This window comes from Tamandua tetradactyla, chromosome 12, assembly GCF_023851605.1.
Source record: "Tamandua tetradactyla isolate mTamTet1 chromosome 12, mTamTet1.pri, whole genome shotgun sequence".
NCBI lineage: Eukaryota > Metazoa > Chordata > Mammalia > Pilosa > Myrmecophagidae > Tamandua > Tamandua tetradactyla.
The window spans coordinates 19,726,651-19,747,545 of NC_135338.1; the positions used below are offsets into that span (position 1 = coordinate 19,726,651).

The following is a 20,895-nucleotide window of genomic DNA, read 5'->3' on the forward strand; positions in this document are numbered from 1 at the left end:
ATTCTACAAAGCCAACATCAACCTCATACCAAAGCCAGACAAAGATATTACAAAAAAATAAACTACAGACCAGTCTCTCTAATGAATATAGATGCAAAAATACTCAACAAAAGTTCTACAAATTAAATCCAGCACCACATTAAAAGAATTATACACCATGACCAAGAGGATTCATCTTGGTTTGCAAGGATGGTTTAATATAAGAAAATCAATTAAAATAATACACCATATCAACAAATCAAAGCAGAAAAACCATATGATCATCTCGATTGATGCAGAAAAGGCATTTGACAAAATTCAACATCCTTTCTTGCTGAAAACACTTCAAAGGATAGGAATAGAAGGGAACTTCCTCAATATGATAAAGGAGATATATGAGAAACCCACAGCTAATATAATCCTCAATGGGGAAAGACTGAAAATGTTCCCCCTAAGATCAGGATCAAGACAAGGATGTCCACTATCACTATTGTTATTCAACATTTTGTTGGAAGTTCTAGCCAGAGCAATTAGACAAGGGACAATTGTCTAATTAGACAATTAGAAAAAGGAATACAAGGTATCAAAATTGGAAAGGAAGAATTAAAATTCTCACTGTTTGCAGATGATATGATACTATATGTCAAAAACCTTGAAAAGTCCACAGCAAAACTGCTAGAGCTGATAAATGAGCACAGCAAAGTGGAAGGTTATGAAATCAACACTCAAAAAAACTGTAGTGTTCCTAAACACTAGTAATGAACAGTCTGAGAGTGAAATCAAGAAAAAAAATTCCATTTACAATTGCAATCAAAAGAATAAAATATTTAGGAATAAATTTAACTAAGGATACAAAAGACCTATACAAAGAAAACTACAAGAAATTGCTAGAAGAAATCATAGAAGACCTAAATAAATGGAAGGGCATTATATATCCATGGATTGGAAGACTAAGTATAGTTAAGATGTCAATTCTACCTAAATTGATTTATAGAGTCAATGCAATACCAATTAAAATCCCAAAAACTTACTTTTCAGAAATATAAAAACCAATAACCACATTTATCTGGAAGGGCAGGGTGTCCTGAATTGCTAAAAATATACTGAGAAAGAAAAATGAAGTTGGAAATTCATACTACCTGACTTTAAGGTGTACTATGAAGCTACAGTGGGAAAGCAGCATGGTACTGATATAAAGATAGATATACTGACCAATGGAATTGAATAGAGTATTCAGAAATAAACCCTCTCATCTATGGACAATTGATCTTTGATAAGACAATAAAACTCTTAGAAAAAAATATTGGGACATATCTTATAAATCTTATAATAGGAGGCAGCTTCCTAGATCTTACACCCAAAGCACAAGCATTATGAAAGAAATAGATACATAGGAACTCCTCAAAAATTAAACACTTCTGTGCATTAAAAAAGAAGATAAGAAAGTAAAAAGACAGCCTACACAGTAGGAGACAATATTTGGAAACAATACATGAGATAAAGTTCTAGTATCTAGAATATATAAAGAGATTGTTCAACTCAACAACAAAAAGACAAACAACCCAGGTACAATGGGCAAAAGACATAAACAGACACTTCTCAGAAGAGGAAATACAAATGGCCGAAAGGCACATGAAAAGATGCTCGACTTCACTGGCTATTAGGAAAATGCAAATAAAAACCACAATGAGATATCATCTTACATTCACCAGAATGTATCAATGAAACAGAAGATGACAAGTGCTGGAGAGGATATGGAGAAAGAGACACACTTATCCACTGTTGGTGGGAATCTAAAATGTTACAATTGCTGTGGAAGGCAGTTTGGCAGTTCCTCAGGAGGCTAAGTATAAAGTTGCCATATGATCTGGCAATACCATTGCTAGTTATCTACTCAGAGGACATGAGGGTGAAGACACAAAAGGACATTTGCACACCAATGTTTATAGCAGCATTATTTACAATAGCCAAGAGATGGAAACAGCCCAAATGTCCATCAACAGATGAATAGCTAAACAAGCTGTGGTATATGCATATGAAGAAATATGATGCAGCTGTAGGACAGAATAAAGTTATGAAGTACATAACAACATGGATGGACCTTGAGGGTCTTGAGATTAGCCAGAAACAAAAGGACAAACACTTTATGGTCTCACTGACATGAACTAACATTAATGAATGAACTTAGTGAATTTCAGTTAAGGACAGAGACCATGAGGAGATAGACTAGAGTAGATATTGGGTAATTGAGCTGAAGGGATAAAGGTTTTGCAACAGAACTGATTGTAAAAATTCAGAAATGGATAGCCCAATACTACCTAACTGTAATACAATAATGTTAGTATATTGAATGAAGCTGAATGTGAGAATGATAGAGGGAGGAGGTCTGGGAGCACAAATGAAATCAGAAGGAAAGATAGATGATAAAGACTGAGATGGTATAAGCTAGGAATGCCTAGAGTGTATAATGATAGTGACTAAATGTACAAATTTAAAAATGTTTTTGCATGAGGAAGAACAAAGGAATGCCATTATTGCAGGGTGTTGAAAATAGATGGTAATTAATATTTTAAAACTTAAACTTATATGTGAGACTAAAGCAAAAAATGTTTGTTTGGTACAAAATTTATATTTTGACTAGTGCATCTCCTAATATAACTTATATGGACAGCTTAATTGAAGACCATAAGTACATGGAACTTTGAGTAGGGCATGAGATTTTGTAGGCTTGTGCAGAGTGATGCCCTGATAAATCCCAAAGTGATTTGAACAGCAAATAAAAAAGTATTTGCAAAGTCCCCTTGGGGTAATGGTGAAAAAGAGGGAAAATTCAACTTCCCCTTTTGGACAAGGCCTGATATTCTCACAGGCAGTGAGGACAACAAAATCAAAAGGCCAAACCCTCAATCTCGGAGTTTGTTCATATGAAACATATCCCTGAAAAGGATAAACTAAACCTACTTAAAGTTAGGCCTAAGAATTACTCCCCAAGAACCTCTTTTGCTGTTTGTATGTGGCCCTCTCTCTCTCTCAAACAATGAGGCAAGAAAACTCACCACCCTCCTCATGTCTGTGTGGAACATGACTCCCAGGGGTGTAAACCTCACTAGCAATGTGGGACAGAAATCCTAGAATAAGCTGGGACTTAGCATCAAGGGATTGAGAAAACCTTCTTGATGAAAGGGGGAAGAGAGAAATGAGACAATGTGAAGTGTCAGTGACTAAGAGATTTCAGAGTCAAGAGGTTATCCTAGAGGTTGTTCTTATGCATTATATAGATTACCCCTTTTTAACTTAAGGTGTATGTATTAGAGAGGGAAGTTCCTGAAACTGTAGAGCTGTGTTCCAGTAGCCATGTTTCTTGATGCTGATTGTATAATGATATAGTTTTCACAAAGTGACTGTGTGAATGTGAAAACTTTGTTCTGATGCTCCTTTTATCTATGATGTGGACAGATGAGTAAAAAATATGGATTAAAAATAAATAATAGGGGGTACAAATGTTAAAATAAATTGGGGGCAGGCCATGGTGGTAGAGTGGCAGAGCTCTTGCCTGCCATGCTGGAGACCCAGGTTCGATTCCTAGTGCCTTCCCATGAAGAAAAAAATAAATAAAAATAAATAAATGGGTAGATGGAAATACTAGTGGCCAATGAGAGGGAGGGGTAAGGGATATGGCATATATGAGTTTTTCTTTTTTCTTGTTGTTTTCGGAGTGACATGAATGTTCTGAGAAATGCCCATGGTGATGAATATGCAACTATTTGATGATATTATGAGCCACTGATTGCACAACAAGTATGGAATGTTCATATGTTAAGAATGTTCATGTTGTATGTTGATTGGTTGTATTAATAAAAAATTTTTTTTAAAGAATGGGGTTATATGGCAAGCAAACTCACTGCCCTCCCCCTCTCTATGTGGGACATGACTCCCAGGGGTATAAACCTCCCTGGTTAAATGGGACAGAAATCCTATAATGAGCTAGGACTCAGCATCAAGGATTTGGGAAAACCTTCTCAACCAAAAGAGGGTAGAGAGAAATGAGACAAAATAAAGTCTCAATGGCTAAGAGATTATAAACATTATAATGAGAGGTTATCCTGCAGGTTATTCTTATGCATTATATAGATATCCCTTTTTAGTTTATGGTGTAATAGAGTGGTTAAAGGGAAGTCTCTGAAACTGTAGAGCTGAGCTCCAGTAGCCTTGTTTGCTGAAGATGATTGTATAACGATATAACATTTACAATGTGATTGTGTGATTGTGAAAGCCTGTGTCTGAAGTTCCCTTTATCTAGGGTATGAATCCATGAATAAAAAATATGAATAACAGAATAAACAAATAATAAGGAGAACAGAGGTTAAAATACATTGTGTAAATGGAAATACTAGTGGCCAATGTGAGGGAGGGGTATGATATGTGTGAGTTTTTTCTTTTTCTTTTTCTTTTTTTTCTGGAGTGATGTAAATGTTCTAAAAAATGACCATGCTGATGAATATACAACTATGTGAAGATATTGTGAGCCACTGATTGTATATCATGTATGAAATGTTTGTATGTTAAGATTGTGTTTGCATTTTGTTTTGTCAATAAAAATTAAAATTAAAAAAAATTCAAAGAAATAATGGCTGAAAACTTCACCAATTTAACAAAAGACATGAATATACACATCCAAGATTCTCAACAAATTCCAAAGAGGAAAAAACAAATAGAACTACACCAGGCCATGTTGTAATCCACTGTTAAATGCCAAAGATAAAGTGAATATTCTGAAGTCTGCCAGAGAGACAACATCATATTCAAAGAACCCTCAATAAAATTAAGTGCTGATTTCTTATCAGAAACCCTGGAGGCAAGAAGGCAGTGAGAAGACAAATTTAGTGCTTGCATCAGTTTGTTAAGCTGCCAGAATGTAACATACCCAAAATGGAATGGCTTTTAAAAAGGGAATTTAATAAGTTACAATATAGTTCTAAGCCTACAAAAATGTCAAACTAAGGCACTGGGGAAAGATATTTTAATTCGAGAAAGGCCAGTGTGGACTGGAACACCTGTGTCAGCTGGGAAGGTATGTAGCTGGCATCTCCTGGTCCCTTGCTCCCAGGCTCCATTGCTTTTAGCCTCTGTTCCTGTGTGGGTCTGTCACTTTGTTCCTCCATGGTTGGCTTTCATCTCTCAGCTTCCCTTGGCTCTCTCCAGACCTGGCTTGCTTAACATCCCGTGGGAAGCACATGGCAACATTTGCTGGGCTCCAAGCATCTCTAAACATTCATGTCTTTGTTCTCTGAAGGAACTGTTCTCCAGCCATCTAATCAGCTCTCTTTGTCGGCTCTCCTTTGTCAGCACTGAGCTCTCTCCAAAATGTTCCCTCATGTTAATGACTCCAGTAAACTACTTGAGACCCACTTGGAATGGGTGGTGCCACATCCCCATCTAATCAAAAGATCACACCCACAGTTGGGCTGCCACAACTACTTGGAGATCATCTAATCAAAAGTGTTTGCCCTATGATATTGAATCAGAATTAAAAGAAATGGCTGCCTTCCAAGATCGATTCAAGATTAACACATGGCTTCTCTGGGTTACCTAAGAGAATGAAACTGGCACAGTGCTGAAAGAAAAAAAAATTCCAACCAAGAGTTCTATATCCAGCAAAACTCTTTAAAAACTGAGGGTGAGCTGAAGACATTCCCAGGTAAACAAAAGCTGAGGGACATCTTCACCACTAGACTTGCCCTTCCTACAAGAGATGTTAATGAAAGCTCTGCAGATTGAAAACAAAGAATACTACACAATTAACAGAAGCCACATGAAGAAATATAAATCTTTGATAAAGATAATGACATTGGTAAATAAGAATAGCATTACTATTATATTTTTGATGTGTGAGTCTACTTTTTATTTTCCTCATGATCTAAAAGGCAAATAAATATAGTGATAAATCATTGGTTTTGGAATACAATGCATAAATAGGTAATTTGTGACAAGAACTACTTAAAGGTGGGAAGATGTAAGGGTATAGGAATGTAGTTTATGTATGCTATTGAAGTAAAGTTGCTATCAACACCACCAAGGTTTTTATAGATTTAGGAAGTTAAATTTAAGCTCCATGATAAGTGTGCTGGTTTGAAACTGTTATGTATCCCAGAAAAGCCAGCTCTTTTAACCCATTCTTGTGGATGCAGATTTAATGTAGGTGGGATCTTTTGATTAGGTTGTTTCCATGGAGATGTGACCCCATCCATTCAAGGTGTATCTTAATTAGTTTACTGGACTCTTAAACCAGCTCACAGAAAAAAAGAAAGAGTTCAGAACTGACAAAGAAGAACAGAGAGATGAAAGCAAGACACAGACATTTGGAGAGTTTGGAGGCAGAAGATCAGAGAGGAGGCCACAGGAACAAGGAACTGAAAGCAATGAAACCCAGCAGCAAAGGGCCAGTGGACGTCACCATATGCATTCCCAAGTAACACGAGAATCCCAGACACAATCAACCTTTCTCAAGTGAAGATATCCTATTGTTGATGCCTTAATATGGACATTTTCAAAGCCTTAGAATTGTAACTTATAGCTTAACAAATCCCCTTTATAAAAGCCAATCCATTTCTGGTACATTATATTCTGGCAGCATTAATAAACCAAAAGAGTAACCACAAAGAAATTCATACAGACAAACTATAGTGTGCAGATTATAGTTGCCTCAGGGGTGGGGGCAAGAGCAATGGAGAGTTAATGCAAACTTTGTGTAAGACTTCTGTTTAGGTTGAAGGGAAATTTTTAATAATAGATGTTGACAAGCGTGTTGCAATATTACAAATGTGATTAATCCCACCAAATGATATGATTGTGAGGGACTGGGAAAGGAATATTTATCGTGTATATATGTGTGCTGGTTAGAAACTTGATTAGGTTATTTCCATGGAGATATGACTCAATCACTTATGGGTACTAAACTTGATCAGATGGAGACATGTCTCATACTCATTCTACATGGGTTTTGATTAGTTTACTGGAATCCTAAAAAGGAGGAGACATTTTGGAGAGAGTTCCTTTTGAGAATGAGGAGAGAGCCATAGAACCATGTGGAATGGCCAGAGAATCGCAGAGTCTACCAGCCAGTGACCTTTGCAGATGAAGAGGAGAACGCCACCGGGGAGCTTCATGAAGCAAGAGGCCTGGAGAGGACACTAGTAGACGTTGCCATGTTCACCATGTGTCTTTCCAGTGGAGAGAGAAACCCTGAATTTTGTCGATCTTCTTGAACCAAGATATCTTTCCCTGGATGCCTTAATTTGGGCATTTCTATAGACTTGCTTTAATTGGGACATTTTCTTAGCCTTAGAACAGTTAATTAGCAACTTATTAAATTCCCCTTTCATAAAAAGCCATTCCATTTCTGGTATATTACATTCTGGCAGCTAACAAACTAGGACAATATGTTTCCAAAATTCATGACAAAAAAAAAACTAAGATATAATGACAACGAAATGCAATACAGGACACTGGATGGGATCTAAGAAGGGAGGAGAAAGGGCACACAAAATCATTACTGGGACATAAGAAAATATTGGACTATGGAATATAAGTTGAATGTTATTGCTAAATATCTGGAACTTGATAGCTGTACTTATGGTAATTATATAAGTGCATCTCCTTGTTCATAGGAAATATGCAGTGAAATAGTTTGTGTTCAAGGAGTATGATGGATGCAACCTGCTCTCAAATATTCAGAAAAAATATTTATATATATAAAGATGACAGATGGAAGGAAGGAAGAAGAAAGAAAGAAGGAAGGAAGAAGAGAGAGAGAGAGGGAGAGAGGAAGGAAGGAAGGAAGGAAGGAAGGAAGGAAGGAAGGAAGGAAGGAAGGAAGGAAGGACAGAAAGGAAGGAAGGAAGGAAGGAAGGAAGGAAGGAAGGAAGAAAGAAAGAAAGAAGGAAAGAAAGAAAGAAAGAAAGAAAGAAAGAAAGAAAGAAAGAAAGAAAGAAAGAAAGAAAGAAAGAAAGAAAGAGAAAAAAGAAAGAAAGAGAAAAAAGAAAGAAAGAAAGAAAGAAAGAGAAAGACTGAATGATGTTGCAAAGTACCAAAATGTTAAAATTGATGGATCTGTGTATCTGGGAATTGGGGGTATGTTGGAACTCTTGATATGGATTTTCATTATAACTTTTTTTTTTAGGTGCATGGTCCGGGAATCGAACGCGGGTTTCCTGCATGGAAGGAAAGCATTCTACCACTGTACCACCCACATTTTTGCTATAGCTTTTGTTCTGAAACTTTGAAATTATTTCAAAATAAAAAGTTAAAAGAAAAAAAAAGCAGTATCCATACATTTTCAGTAAGGAACAACCTGCATCATTTCTAACCAGAATACTAGGCAGCTATTCTCTACTACATAGGGAATATGTTTGAGACTATTTCCAAGGGGTTACTCCATTATCTTCATCTCTTAAGTCTATTTCAAAATATCAAAAATACCCTAGCTAAAGCATAGAGGAAACATTGCTGAAGTTTATTGTCACTTGGCATGGAATTATACACCATAACTAAAATACCTAGGCAGAGGACTATTAGGACTTATACTTCTTCAAAACTCTTATCATTTTAGGAGTGGCTGGAGGGAAGTATCTGAAATTGTTGAGCTGTATTCCAGTAGCCTTGATTCTTGAAGACAACTGTATAAAGATAAATTTTTACAATATGATTGTGATTGTGAAAACCTCATGTCTAATGCCCCTTTTACCCAGGGTATGGAAAGATGAATGAAAAAAACATGGATAGAAAATAAATAAATAATAGGGGAATATGGGGTAAAATAAATCAAGTAGATGGAAATACTAGTGGCCAATGAGAAGGAGGGGTCAGAAGTATAGGATGCATGCATTTTTTGTTTTTATTTCTTGTTCTGGAGTGATGAAAATGTTCTAAAAATGATCATGGTGATGAATACACAACTATGTGATGATATTGTGAGCCATTGATTGTACACCATATAAGGGCTATATGTGTGTGAAGATTTGTCAATAAAAGTGTTTTTTAAAAACTCTATCATGCAAGATGAAGAATGTATTTGGTAGTTTATGCAGAAAACCAGAAATGGTAAACAACAGAATGTCTTCCCAGCATTGGGGCAGGCCTGGGAGTATGAAGATGCTTTCCAGCTGTGAATCTGATCCTCATGTTTTCTCAAGCTTCATCCACCTACCTTGTATATTCCTAAATACGAATATGGATCCTTCAGAACTCATTAGAAGATGGCTAGAGTAAGAGAACACACATACATACATATTAGGGCTTTTGAGAAAATACGTAGTAACATATAAAGCAAAATCATCAGAGAACCAGATAGCTCTAAAGGCGGTACACTAAGATTGAGAAGAAATTCTCCAGAAATTGTTTAACATACTTAAAAGGAGGCAAAATGGCATGATATTTATCCATCCATTTTTACTAGATAAACAGATATTTATTGAACACTAAAAAGTGCTAGTCACTATGATAAAATCTGAAATTCGCTAATGAACAAAATGGCCAGCCCACACTCTGGTTGACATTTTAGTGAAGGAAGAAAATATTTCATTACACTCCAAGATTAATTTTAGACTTTCTTACATTTCATTTTCATTTATTTATTGTTTCAACAAAAATTTTGAGCATGTATTGCACCTTGGCCCTGTGTTGTTCTTTTTTCCCCTAGGATTATGTCGAATTTGAAATTGAATGAATATGAGACAAAACAAACAAATATTTATGAAAATATGATTAAAGTTGAGAATAATCTTGTGAAGAAACTAAACATAATTCTGTGGAAGTGTACATGAATGTGATTTGACCTGAAATATGATGGAAGAGAAGTAGGGAGCAAAAGAGATTTTACCATTGAGGTAGAGTGGATATCATGTGAATAAAAGTTGTGATGGCAATGAGTAGGGGATATTTTAAATTCTAAAAGGCCAGAAATTAATCAAGTAATCACAAAAGTAGGTACAAACCTACCAGTGTAGTAATTTATACAAAAGGAAGTTTCCAGGACTAGGAGATCATAAAGAAGTACACAATATGTAGACAGGGCGTTCACTCTATTTTCCAGACTCATTCAAAGACACATCTAAGATGATGTGATGAGGTTTTATCTCACAGTATATAAAGGGAAATGTTAAGGGACGGGTCTGGAATATTTCCTTAAATAAGAGCTGGCTGTGACTTTTGTTCCTTTTTTTCTTCATTTTTTCCCCTGCTGCTTGGAATGTGAATGTGTTGAATTCAAGCTGGATAATGAGGTTCAGGCTCTGGGATTTTTGAATTAAAAATCTGGAAGAACCCTGGACTCTTGATAAGTTCATGGAGCAGAGGCATCACCCCAGTACTGGACGCATATCTCTACAGTGTTACGTGAGAAAAAATGAGCTTTGGTGTTGTTTAAGCCACTATTATTTGAGGTTCCACTTACTCTTGGCTACACCCAGTCCTAATCAGTGTACAACTTGCTATGAAAGTATGGCAGTATAGAAAATCAGAAGTGGTAAACCTTGTTCAGCATAGCAAGGAATTGATAACATTGTTTCCTGCTCAACCTCTGGAGTTAGGGCAGATTGTCAGGGAAAAAAAATGGTAGGGAAAATCAGAATTGTATTTTGCACTGGATATTTCCCAAAGTTCAAACATTTTATCTCACCCAGAAATTGAGTCTTTACCATTTCTGACCTAGAGATTTGTGATGACTCCATGGAATCATATTGACTGTCATTTCCTAGTCTTCATTTTGTAAATAGATATTGTTATTGCAATTTTTGTTCATATGCCACAATTGCATATCACCTGTGCAAGGAAGAGACTTTGTATTTTGATGTATAGGTATTTTGTTTCACACACACCAGAAAGCATGCAAATTGAAGAAGTCTTGCATCTTGGGCTGACTGCCAGTTTGAAATGGAACTTCATGATTGTTGCCATTAAGATGGTGTTGATTGAAGCAAGAATCAGCATCCAGGAACAGAGCACTTTGCTCCTCCCTCAGAATGAAAGGAGGCAAGAAATCTGGTGTTTATGCCCAAGAAAAGCAGAATTTCATCCAGCACTTCTCCCAGATTCTCAAGGTGCTAACCAAGGATGAGATGGGGCACCCAGAGGCAGGAGATGCTACTGCCCAGCTCAAGGAGACCCTGGAGTACAATGCCATTGGAGGTAAGTGCCATCAGGACTTGATGGTGCTGGCAGTTTTCCAGGAGCTGGAGGAGCCAAGGAGCAGGATTCTGATCGTCTCCAGCAGGCCCTGACTGTGGGCTGGTGTGTGCAACTGCTCTAAGCTTTATTCCTGGTGTCACATGGCATCATGGATTCATTCCTCACCTGACAGAGTCAGCCCTGCTGGTATCAGAAGCCAGGCATAAGTCTGGATGTCATTAATGACACCATGTTGCTGGAAGCATGCACCTACTGTTTGCTGAAGCTCTACTGCGGGGAGCAGCTCTATTATCTGAACCTGATTGAACTGTTCTTGAAGGTTTCATATCAGACTGGGATCGGGCAGACAGCACCTCATCACAGCCCCCACCCCCACCCCAGGGCAATCTGGATCTTGACATATTCACTGAAAAGAGGTACAAATCAATTGTCAAGTACAAGACAACTTTCTATTCCTACCTTCCTGTAGCTGCTGCCTTGTATGTGGTAGGCATTGATGGAGAGAAGAAGCATGCTAATGTCTTCTGGAAGTGGGAGAGGTCTTTCAGATTCAGGATGATTACCAGGACATTTCTGGGGGTCCCAATGTGACTGGCAAAGTTGGTACTGACATTCAAGACAACAAGCGCAGCTGGCTGGTGGTTCTGTGTCTGCATCGGGCCTCTTTCCAACAGCGTCAGATCCTGCAGGAGAATTACCGGCAGGAGGAGGTGGAGGTGGCCCGGATGAAGGCACTGTACGAGGAGCTGGAGTAACCAGCTGTCTTTATGTGGTACGAGGAAGACAGTTAACAGCGGTCTTCTGGGGCTCATCCAGCAGCACTCTGTGCCTCTGCCCCCAACTATCTTCTTGGGGCTGGCACACAAGATCTACAGGCAGAAAACGTGACCCCAGAGACTGCGAGGGCAGGGAGGGGAGGATCTTAAGAAATTAGTTTAACTGCAAAAAAAAAAAAAAAAAGATGTGTTGATTGTTTTGGCACGAATGAAAAATGCACACAGGTACTTGGCTAGCCAAAAAGTGAACTATATACAAAAAAATGACAATTATCTAAACACTTACTTTACACTTCCTTTTCATCTCAAAATATGATCATCTGAAATAAATCAAACATTTCCAAACTTTCAAGAGCTGTGTGCTGGTTTGAAAGGATGTATGTCCCCTAGAAAAGCCACGTTTTAATCTAAATCCCATTTCATAAGGGCAGAATATACTGCCTTTATATTGTATGTTTGAAACTGTAATCAGATCATCTCCCTGGAGATGTGATTTAATCAAGAGTGGTTGTTAAACTGGATTAGGTGACGGACGTGTCTCCATCCATTTGGGTGGGTCTTGATAAGTTTCTGGAGTCCTATGGAAGAGGAAACATTTTGGAGAATGAAGGAGATTCAAAGAGAGCAGAGGATGCTGCAGCACCATGAAGCAGAGAGTCCAAGAGCCAGTGACCTTTGGAGATGAAGAAGGAAAATGTTTCCCAGGGAGCTTCATGAAACTGGAAGCCAGGAGAAGAAGCTAGCAGATGATGCTGTATTCACCATATGCCCTTCCAGATGAGAGAGAAGCCCTGACTGTGTTCACAATGAGCCTTCTCACTTGAGAGAGAAACCCTGGACTTCATCGGCATTCTTGAACCAAGGTATCTTCCCCTGGATGCGTTTGATTGGATATTTCCATAGACCTGTTTTAATTGGGACATTTTCTCAGCCTTAGAACAGTAAATGAGCAACTTATTAAATTTCCCTTTTTAAAAGCCATTCTGTATCTGGTATATTGCATTCCGGCAGCTAGTAAACTGGAACAAGATGTTTGGGGCCTGTGACCAAGTTCTAGCCATTGAGAAATAAAAGAAAGGGTCATATGACCATTCCCCAAATTGTTCTTAGAAGATACACAACACAGGCCTTTAATCTCTCTTTTCCTCTTTTGTAATTCTACTTCTTGGGATACGGATGTGTTGAGTAACATCTTACATGATGAGGACAAGGGCTGCATCTTAGGGAATTCAGAGTACAAATCAGGACTCAGCCTGAGATGATGAACATTTTGTGCATCAGATAAGCAATGCCAGTCCTAGGCTACCTGCAACCAGGTATCTAGTTAGATTAAAACTGTATCTAGACGGTCGGAGGGACGCCGTTGTAGTCGACTGAAGGCGCTGTAAAGAGTGTTCATGAACAGCTACTAGGGGAGTAGAAACGATGCAGAGCAGCTCCCGGAGCCATGACAGAGATAAAAAGACAGCGTACCCCATCCTGGAACAGCTGACTGGCTGAGAGAACCCGCTCTGGTGAGATCGCCGAGGGGCGCGGACTTCCCCGGGCCGGGGCGGCAAGCGGCCGGAGTCCCTCCCTTCCTCCTTCCCGGGTCAGCTGGGACAATTGGACAGGCGGTCCCCTCAAGCCGTGGCGGCTAGTGCACCCCCCACGCGCGGCCCCCCAGACCAACTGAGAAAATTGGATCAGAGATCCCCAGGGCACGGAGAACGGTGACCGGGGCCCCTTCCAAACACGTGACTTCCCGGTCCGTCTGGGAATGGTGCACTCTCCCAGGCCACGGTGGCTGGTGCCCTCCCACCACGCTTGGTGCCCCAGGCCAACTAGGAGATTCGGACGGGCGCTCCACCAGGCTGCGGTGGCCGGCAACCCTCCCCGCGTTCGGATCCCCGGGCCAGCTGGCATTCTTCCAAGCCACTTCGGCTGGCAAACCTCCCCCAGGGCGAGAGTTTTCCAAAGTTAAAGGACCCACACCACCTTTTACTGGTGGGACCCACAGACAAACGTGTGCCACGAGCGCCACCTACTGGGAAGGATAAGAAAAACAGAACCCAGACATTTCACAGAAAAATCTTTCAACCTGTTGGGTCCAACACCCAGGGAAATCTGACTAAATGCCCAGATGCCAGCAGAAGATAACGGATCACGCTCAGAAAATTGAAAATATGGCCCAGTCAAAGGAACAAACCAATAGTTCAAATGAGATACAGGAGCTGAGACAACTAATGCTGAATATAAGAACAGAAATGGAAAACCTCTTCAAAAACAAAATCGATAAATTGAGGGAGGACATGAAGAAGACATGGGCTGAACAAAAAGAAGAAATAGAAAAACTGAAAAAACAAATCACAGAACTTATGGAAGTGAAGGATGAAGTAGAAAAGATGGAAAAAACAATGGATACCTACAATGACAGATTTAAAGAGACAGAAGATAGAATTAGTGATTTGGAGGATGGAATATCTGAATTCCAAAAAGAAACAGAAACTATAGGGAAAAGAATGGAAAAATTTGAACAGGGGATCAAGGAACTGAAGGACAATTTGAACGCACAAATATACGTGTTATGGGTGTTCCAGAAGGAGAAGAGAAGGGAAAAGGAGGAGAAAAACTAATGGAAGAAATTCACTGAAAATTTCCCAACTCTTATGAAAGACCTAAAATTACAGATCCAAGAAGTGCAGCATACCCCAAAGAGAAGAGAACCAAATAGGCGTTCTCCAAGACACTTACTAGTTAGAATGTCAGAGGTCAAAGAGAAAGAGAGGATCTTGAAAGCAGCAAGAGAAAAACAATCCATCACATACAAGGGAAACCCAATAAGACTATGTGTAGATTTCTCAGCAGAAACCATGGAAACTAGAAGAGAGTGGGATGATATATTTAAATTACTAAAAGAGAAAAACTGCCAACCAAGACTCCTATATCCAGCAAAATTGTCCTTCAAAAATGAAGGAGAAATTAAAACATTTTCAGACAAAAAGTCACTGAGAGAATTTGTGACCAAGAGACCAGCTCTGCAAGAAATACTAAAGGGAGCACTAGAGTCAGATATGAAAAGACAGAAGAGAGAGGTATGGAGAAGAGTGTAGAAAGAAGGAAAGTCAGATATGATATATATAAAGAAAAGCCAAAATGGTAGAGGAAAATATTATCCAAACAGTAATAACACTAAATGTTAATGGACTGAATTCCCCAATCAAAAGACATAGATTGGCAGAATGGATAAAAAACAGGATCCTTCTATATGCTGTCTACAGGAAGCACATCTTAGACCCAAAGATAAACATAGATTGAAAGTGAAAGGTTGGGAGAAGATATTTCATGCAAATAACAACCAGAAAAGAGCATGAGTAGCTATACTAATATCCAACAAATTAGACTTCAAATGTAAAACAGTTAAAAGAGACAAAGAAGGACACTATCTACTAATAAAAGGAACAATTCAACAAGAAGACATAACAATCATAAATATTTATGCACTGAACCAGAATGCCCTAAAATATGTGAGGAATACACTGCAAACACTGGAAAGGGAAATAGACACATATACCATAATAGTTGGAGACTTCAATTCCCCACTCTCATCAATGGACAGATCATCTAGACAGAGGATCAATAAAGAAATAGAGAACCTGAATATTACTATAAATGAGCTAGACTTAACAGACATTTATAGGACATTACATCCCACAACAGCAGGATACACCTTTTTCTCAAGTGCTCATGGATCATTCTCAAAGATAGACCATATGCTGGGTCACAAAGCAAGTCTTAACAAATTTAAAAAGATTGAAATCATACACAACACTTTCTCGGATCATAAAGGAATGAAGTTGGAAATCAATAATAGGTGGAGTGCCAGAAAATTCACAAATACGTGGAGGCTCAACAACACACTCTTAAACAACGAGTGGGTCAAAGAAGAAATTGCAAGAGAAATTAGTAAATACCTCGAGGCAAATGAAAATGAAAACACAACATATCAAAACTTATGGGACACAGCAAAGGCAGTGCTAAGAGGGAAATTTATTGCCCTAAATGCCTATATCAGAAAAGAAGAAAAGGCAAAAATGCAGGAATTAACTGTCCACTTGGAAGAACTGGAGAAAGAACAGCAAACGAATCCCAAAGCAAGCAAAAGGAAAGAAATAACAAAGATTAGAGCAGAAATAAATGAAATTGAAAACATGAAAACAATAGAGAAAATCAATAAGACCAGAAGTGGGTTCCATGAGAAAATCAATAAGATTGATGGGCCCTTATCAAGATTGACAAAAAGAAGAAGAGAGAGGATGCAAATAAATAAGATCAGAAATGGAAGAGGAGACATAACTACTGACCTCACAGAAATAAAGGAGGTAATAACAGGATACTATGAACAACTTTACACTAATAAATACAACAATTTAGATGAAATGGACAGGTTCCTGGAAAGACATGAACAACCAATTTGACTCAAGAAGAAATAGATGACCTCAACAAACCAATCACAAGTAAAGAAATTGAATCAGTCATTCAAAAGCTTCCTAAAAAGAAAAGTCCAGGACAAGATGGCTTCACATGTGAATTCTATCAAACATTCCAGAAAGAATTAGTACCAACTCTCCTCAAACTCTTCAAAAAAATCGAAGTGGAGGGAAAACTACCTAATTCATTCTATGAAGCCAACATCACCCTCATACCAAAACCAGGCAAAGATATTACAAAAAAAGAAAACTACAGACCAATCTCTCTAATGAACATAGATGCAAAAATCCTCAATAAAATTCTAGCTAATCGTATCCAACAACACATTAAAAGAATTATACATCATGACCAAGTAGGATTCATCGCAGGTATGCAAGGATGGCTCAACATAAGAAAATCAATTAATGTAATACACCATATCAACAAATCAAAGCAGAAAAATCACATGATCATCTCAATTGATGCAGAGAAGGCATTTGACAAGATTCAACATCCTTTCCTGTTGAAAACACTTCAAAAGATAGGAATACAAGGGAACTTCCTTAAAATGATAGAGGGAATATATGAAAAACCCGCAGCTAACATCATCCTTAATGGGGAAAAATTGAAAACTTTCCCCCTAAGATCAGGAACAAGACAAGGATGTCCATTATCGCCACTATTATTCAACATTGTGTTAGGTTCTAGTCGGAGCAATTAGACAAGAACAAGAAATACAAGGCATCAAAATTGGAAAGGAAGAAGTTAAACTACCACTGTTTGCAGACGATATGATACTATAGGTCGAAAACCCGGAAAAATCCACAACAAAACTACAAGAGCTAATAAATGAGTACAGCAAAGTAGCAGGTTACAAGATCAACATTCAAAAATCTGTAGCATTTCTATACACTAGTAATGAACAAGCTGAGGGGGAAATGAAGAAACGAATCCCATTTACAATTGCAACTAAAGGAATAAAATACCTAAGAATAAGTTTAACTAAAGAGACAAAAAACCTATATAAAGAAAACTACAAAAAACTGCTAAAAGAAATCACAGAAGACCTAAACATTAGGTCTAAGACCATAAAACAGTTAGAGGAAAATGTAGGGAGATATCTTATGAAACTTACAATTGGAGGCAGTTTTATGGACCTTAAACCTAAAGCAAGAGCACTGAAGAAGGAAATAAATAAATGGGAGCTCCTCAAAATTAAACACTTTTGTGCATCAAAGAACTTCATCAAGAAAGTAGAAAGACAGCCTACACAATGGGAGACAATATTTGGAAATGACATATCAGATAAAGGTCTAGTATCCAGAATTTATAAAGAGATTGTCCAACTCAACAACAAAAAGACAGCCAACCCAATTACAAAATGGGAAAAAGACTTGAACAGACACCTCTCAGAAGAGGAAATACAAATGGCCAAAAGGCACATGAAGAGATGCTCAATGTCCCTGGCCATTAGAGAAATGCAAATCAAAACCACAATGAGATATCATCTCACAACCACCAGAATGGCCATTATCAACAAAACAGAAAATGACAAGTGCTGGAGAGGATGCGGAGAAAGAGGCACACTTATCCACTGTTGGTGGGAATGTCAAATGGTGCAACCACTGTGGAAGGCAGTTTGTTGGTTCCTCAAAAAGCTGAATATAGAATTGCCATACGACCCAGCAATACCATTGCTGGGAATCTACTCAAAGGACTTAAGGGCAAAGACACAAACAGACATTTGCACACCAATGTTTATAGCAGCGTTATTTACAATTGCAAAGAGATGGAAACAGCCAAAATGTCCATCAACAGACAAGTGGCTAAACAAACTGTGGTATATACATACGATGGAATATTATGCGGCTTTAAGACAGAATAAACTTATGAAGCATGTAATAACATGGATGGACCTAGAGAACATTATGCTGAGTGAGTCTAGCCAAAAACTAAAGGACAAATACTGTATGGTCCCACTGATGTGAACCGACATTCGAGAATAAACTTGGAATATGTCATTGGTAACAGAGTCCAGCAGGAGTTAGAAACAGGGTAAGATAATGGGTGATTGGAGCTGAAGGGATGCAGACTGTGCAACAGGACTAGATACAAAAACTCAAAAGTGGACAGTACAATAATACCTAATTGTAAAGTAATCATGTTAAAACACTGAATGAAGCTACATCTGAGCTATAGGTTTTTTTTTTGTCTGTCTGTTTGTTTGTTTGTCTTTTTTTTTGTACTATTATTATTATTTTTATTTTTTTCTCTATATTAACATTCTATATCTTTTTCTGTTGTTTTGCTAGTTCTTCTTCTAAATCGATGCAAATGTACTAAGAAATGATGATCATGCATCTATGTGATGATATTAAGAATTACTGATTGCATATGTAGAATGGAATGATTTCTAAATGTTGGGTTAATTTCTTTTTTTTTCTTTAATTAAAAAAAAGCTGTATCTAATCTAATCCTAAATGAGAAATAAGAAGTTCTGAAATTTCACGAAGTTGTTTGTGCCTGTTTGAAGCTGATATGTACTCCAAAAAGCCTGTGTTCTTTTTATCCATTCTTATAGAGCCAGACCTATTGTGGATGGGATCATCTGATTAAATTGTTTCCATAGAGATGTGCCCCTCCCAATTCAAGGTGGATCTTAATCCTTTACTGGAATCCTTTATGAGAGTAAACTCAGAGATGGAGAGCAGAGAGATGAAACCAAGTCAGAAAACACAGAGGGAAAGAAAAACACCACAGAAGAAGCAAGAAGGGCCCACAGGAGTTGAGGCATTTTTTGAAACCAGAATCTAGAAGAGAAGAACCAGCAGACATCACCATGTGCCTTTCCATGTGACAGAGGGACGCTGTGTGCCATCAGTCTTTCTTCGGTGAAGGTGTCCTCTTGTTGCTGCCTTAATTTGAACATTTCCATGGCCTTAGAATTGTAATCTATAACTTAATAAATCCCCATTGTTAAAAGTCACATTTCTAACAAGTTTAACAAATCAAAACACTGTTGCTCTATTGTTTGTTTCATTTTAATTTAAACATTTACAGGGCTCTTTAAACCTGACTACATTTGCCATTCTCAACTCAGAAAATGTTTTCCATTATTTTTTTAATGATATCTTTCCTCTCTTTTACCTGTTTATATAGGGTTCCTTGCCACAAAAATTAGATGATTAAATAGGTAAATAGAAAAATTTAACAGAAATTATGAATGGAGTTTTATATACCCACTCTTCTTTCCCTCCCTCCAAGTACTCCTGGTACTGCTTTTTTTGTTTGTTTGAATTTTCTTACCATTTAAAATATTTTATTTGAATTTGAAATTAAATATAAATGTTTCAATTCTGAAAACAGGAAAAAAGAATTTGGGGAATATAATTTATATACATAAATTCATTTTATCTTTTTAAAAGCCATGTATCATAAATGGATTAATTTTCATAAATAATTAAAGCTACCTAAACTAATGAGTTTAGGCTACCTCAGTTAAGTGTGTTGAAGTATCTGTGTGGGGCTCTGATGACCTAAATTAGAATATGAGCAAATAAAGCATAGCAACCTGAGGAAACAAAAGCTTTGTAGGAAATGGTAATGAGAGGGATATTAGTGAAGAGATAACATGCAGAGCTATGACCTAAGAAAAAAGCTCTGTTCCAGTCCTGTACACTGAGTGTGATTACTCTAGACATTAAAATCCCTTAGGTTTTGCCAAGAAACCTTAGAAGCTGGGTGGGTCAGGCCATAGCAGCTAGCTGGTGCTAATTCAAGCACTCTTGTTTAGATGGGATTTAGAACAAAGTAAACAGTAATGTGCTACCTGCGATACTTGCAGATATGACTGAGGGCAAAGAAATGGTCACAATGAAAAAGACAGACATATGCAAAACAGAAAACAAAGGAACATTACAATTTTGGAGGTACATCTACCCTGGCAGATGTAATCTTTTAGAAGCACTCCGCGCATAGAGATTCCTTAGCAATGGAGTTAGGTTGTGAGGTAGGCACAGTAGCATAAATTTTGGGCAGATGCAGCAGAAGCAGCCTCCCAAAATAATGCAGAGCATCTGGGATAACATAACGCTCTAGGGAGCTTAGAAACTCAAGAAAATGTGGAAAAGAGTGGGTTTGATATTTAAGAGATGTTTCCTTCACATTTATGCAGAAAAAAGAATGTCGGTGGCTCTAAATATTCTAAGACTTTTATAGACGGTCTATATCAATATTTTATTCATTGTATAGCAATGTGATCTGGAGATGAAACAAAGACATTTGTTTTGAATGTCAAATTCTAAGGAGACCTTATAAATTGAAATTTTCAATATTTTTCCAACCAAATATAAACCCATTCATCTAAAATTTAGCTTGCCATCATCAGCAAAAAAAAAAAAAATCAAAATTTGTCTAGATGTGCCCCCAATGCACTGAAAATATTTTAACTTGGAGCTAATTCTGGCATAGGTGACATTTCATAATCATTTTCTAGCATCTATAATGT

At 37.7% G+C, this 20,895-nt stretch overlaps 1 protein-coding gene and 1 pseudogene across 1 annotated transcript in view; both read left to right on the forward strand.

Moving 5' to 3' along the window:
• LOC143651847 (uncharacterized) overlaps positions 1–20,895 on the forward strand; it is a 229,814-nt gene that overhangs the window by 86,948 nt on the left and 121,971 nt on the right. The window lies entirely within an intron of this gene.
• Positions 10,980–12,051, forward strand: LOC143651365 (farnesyl pyrophosphate synthase pseudogene; annotated as a pseudogene).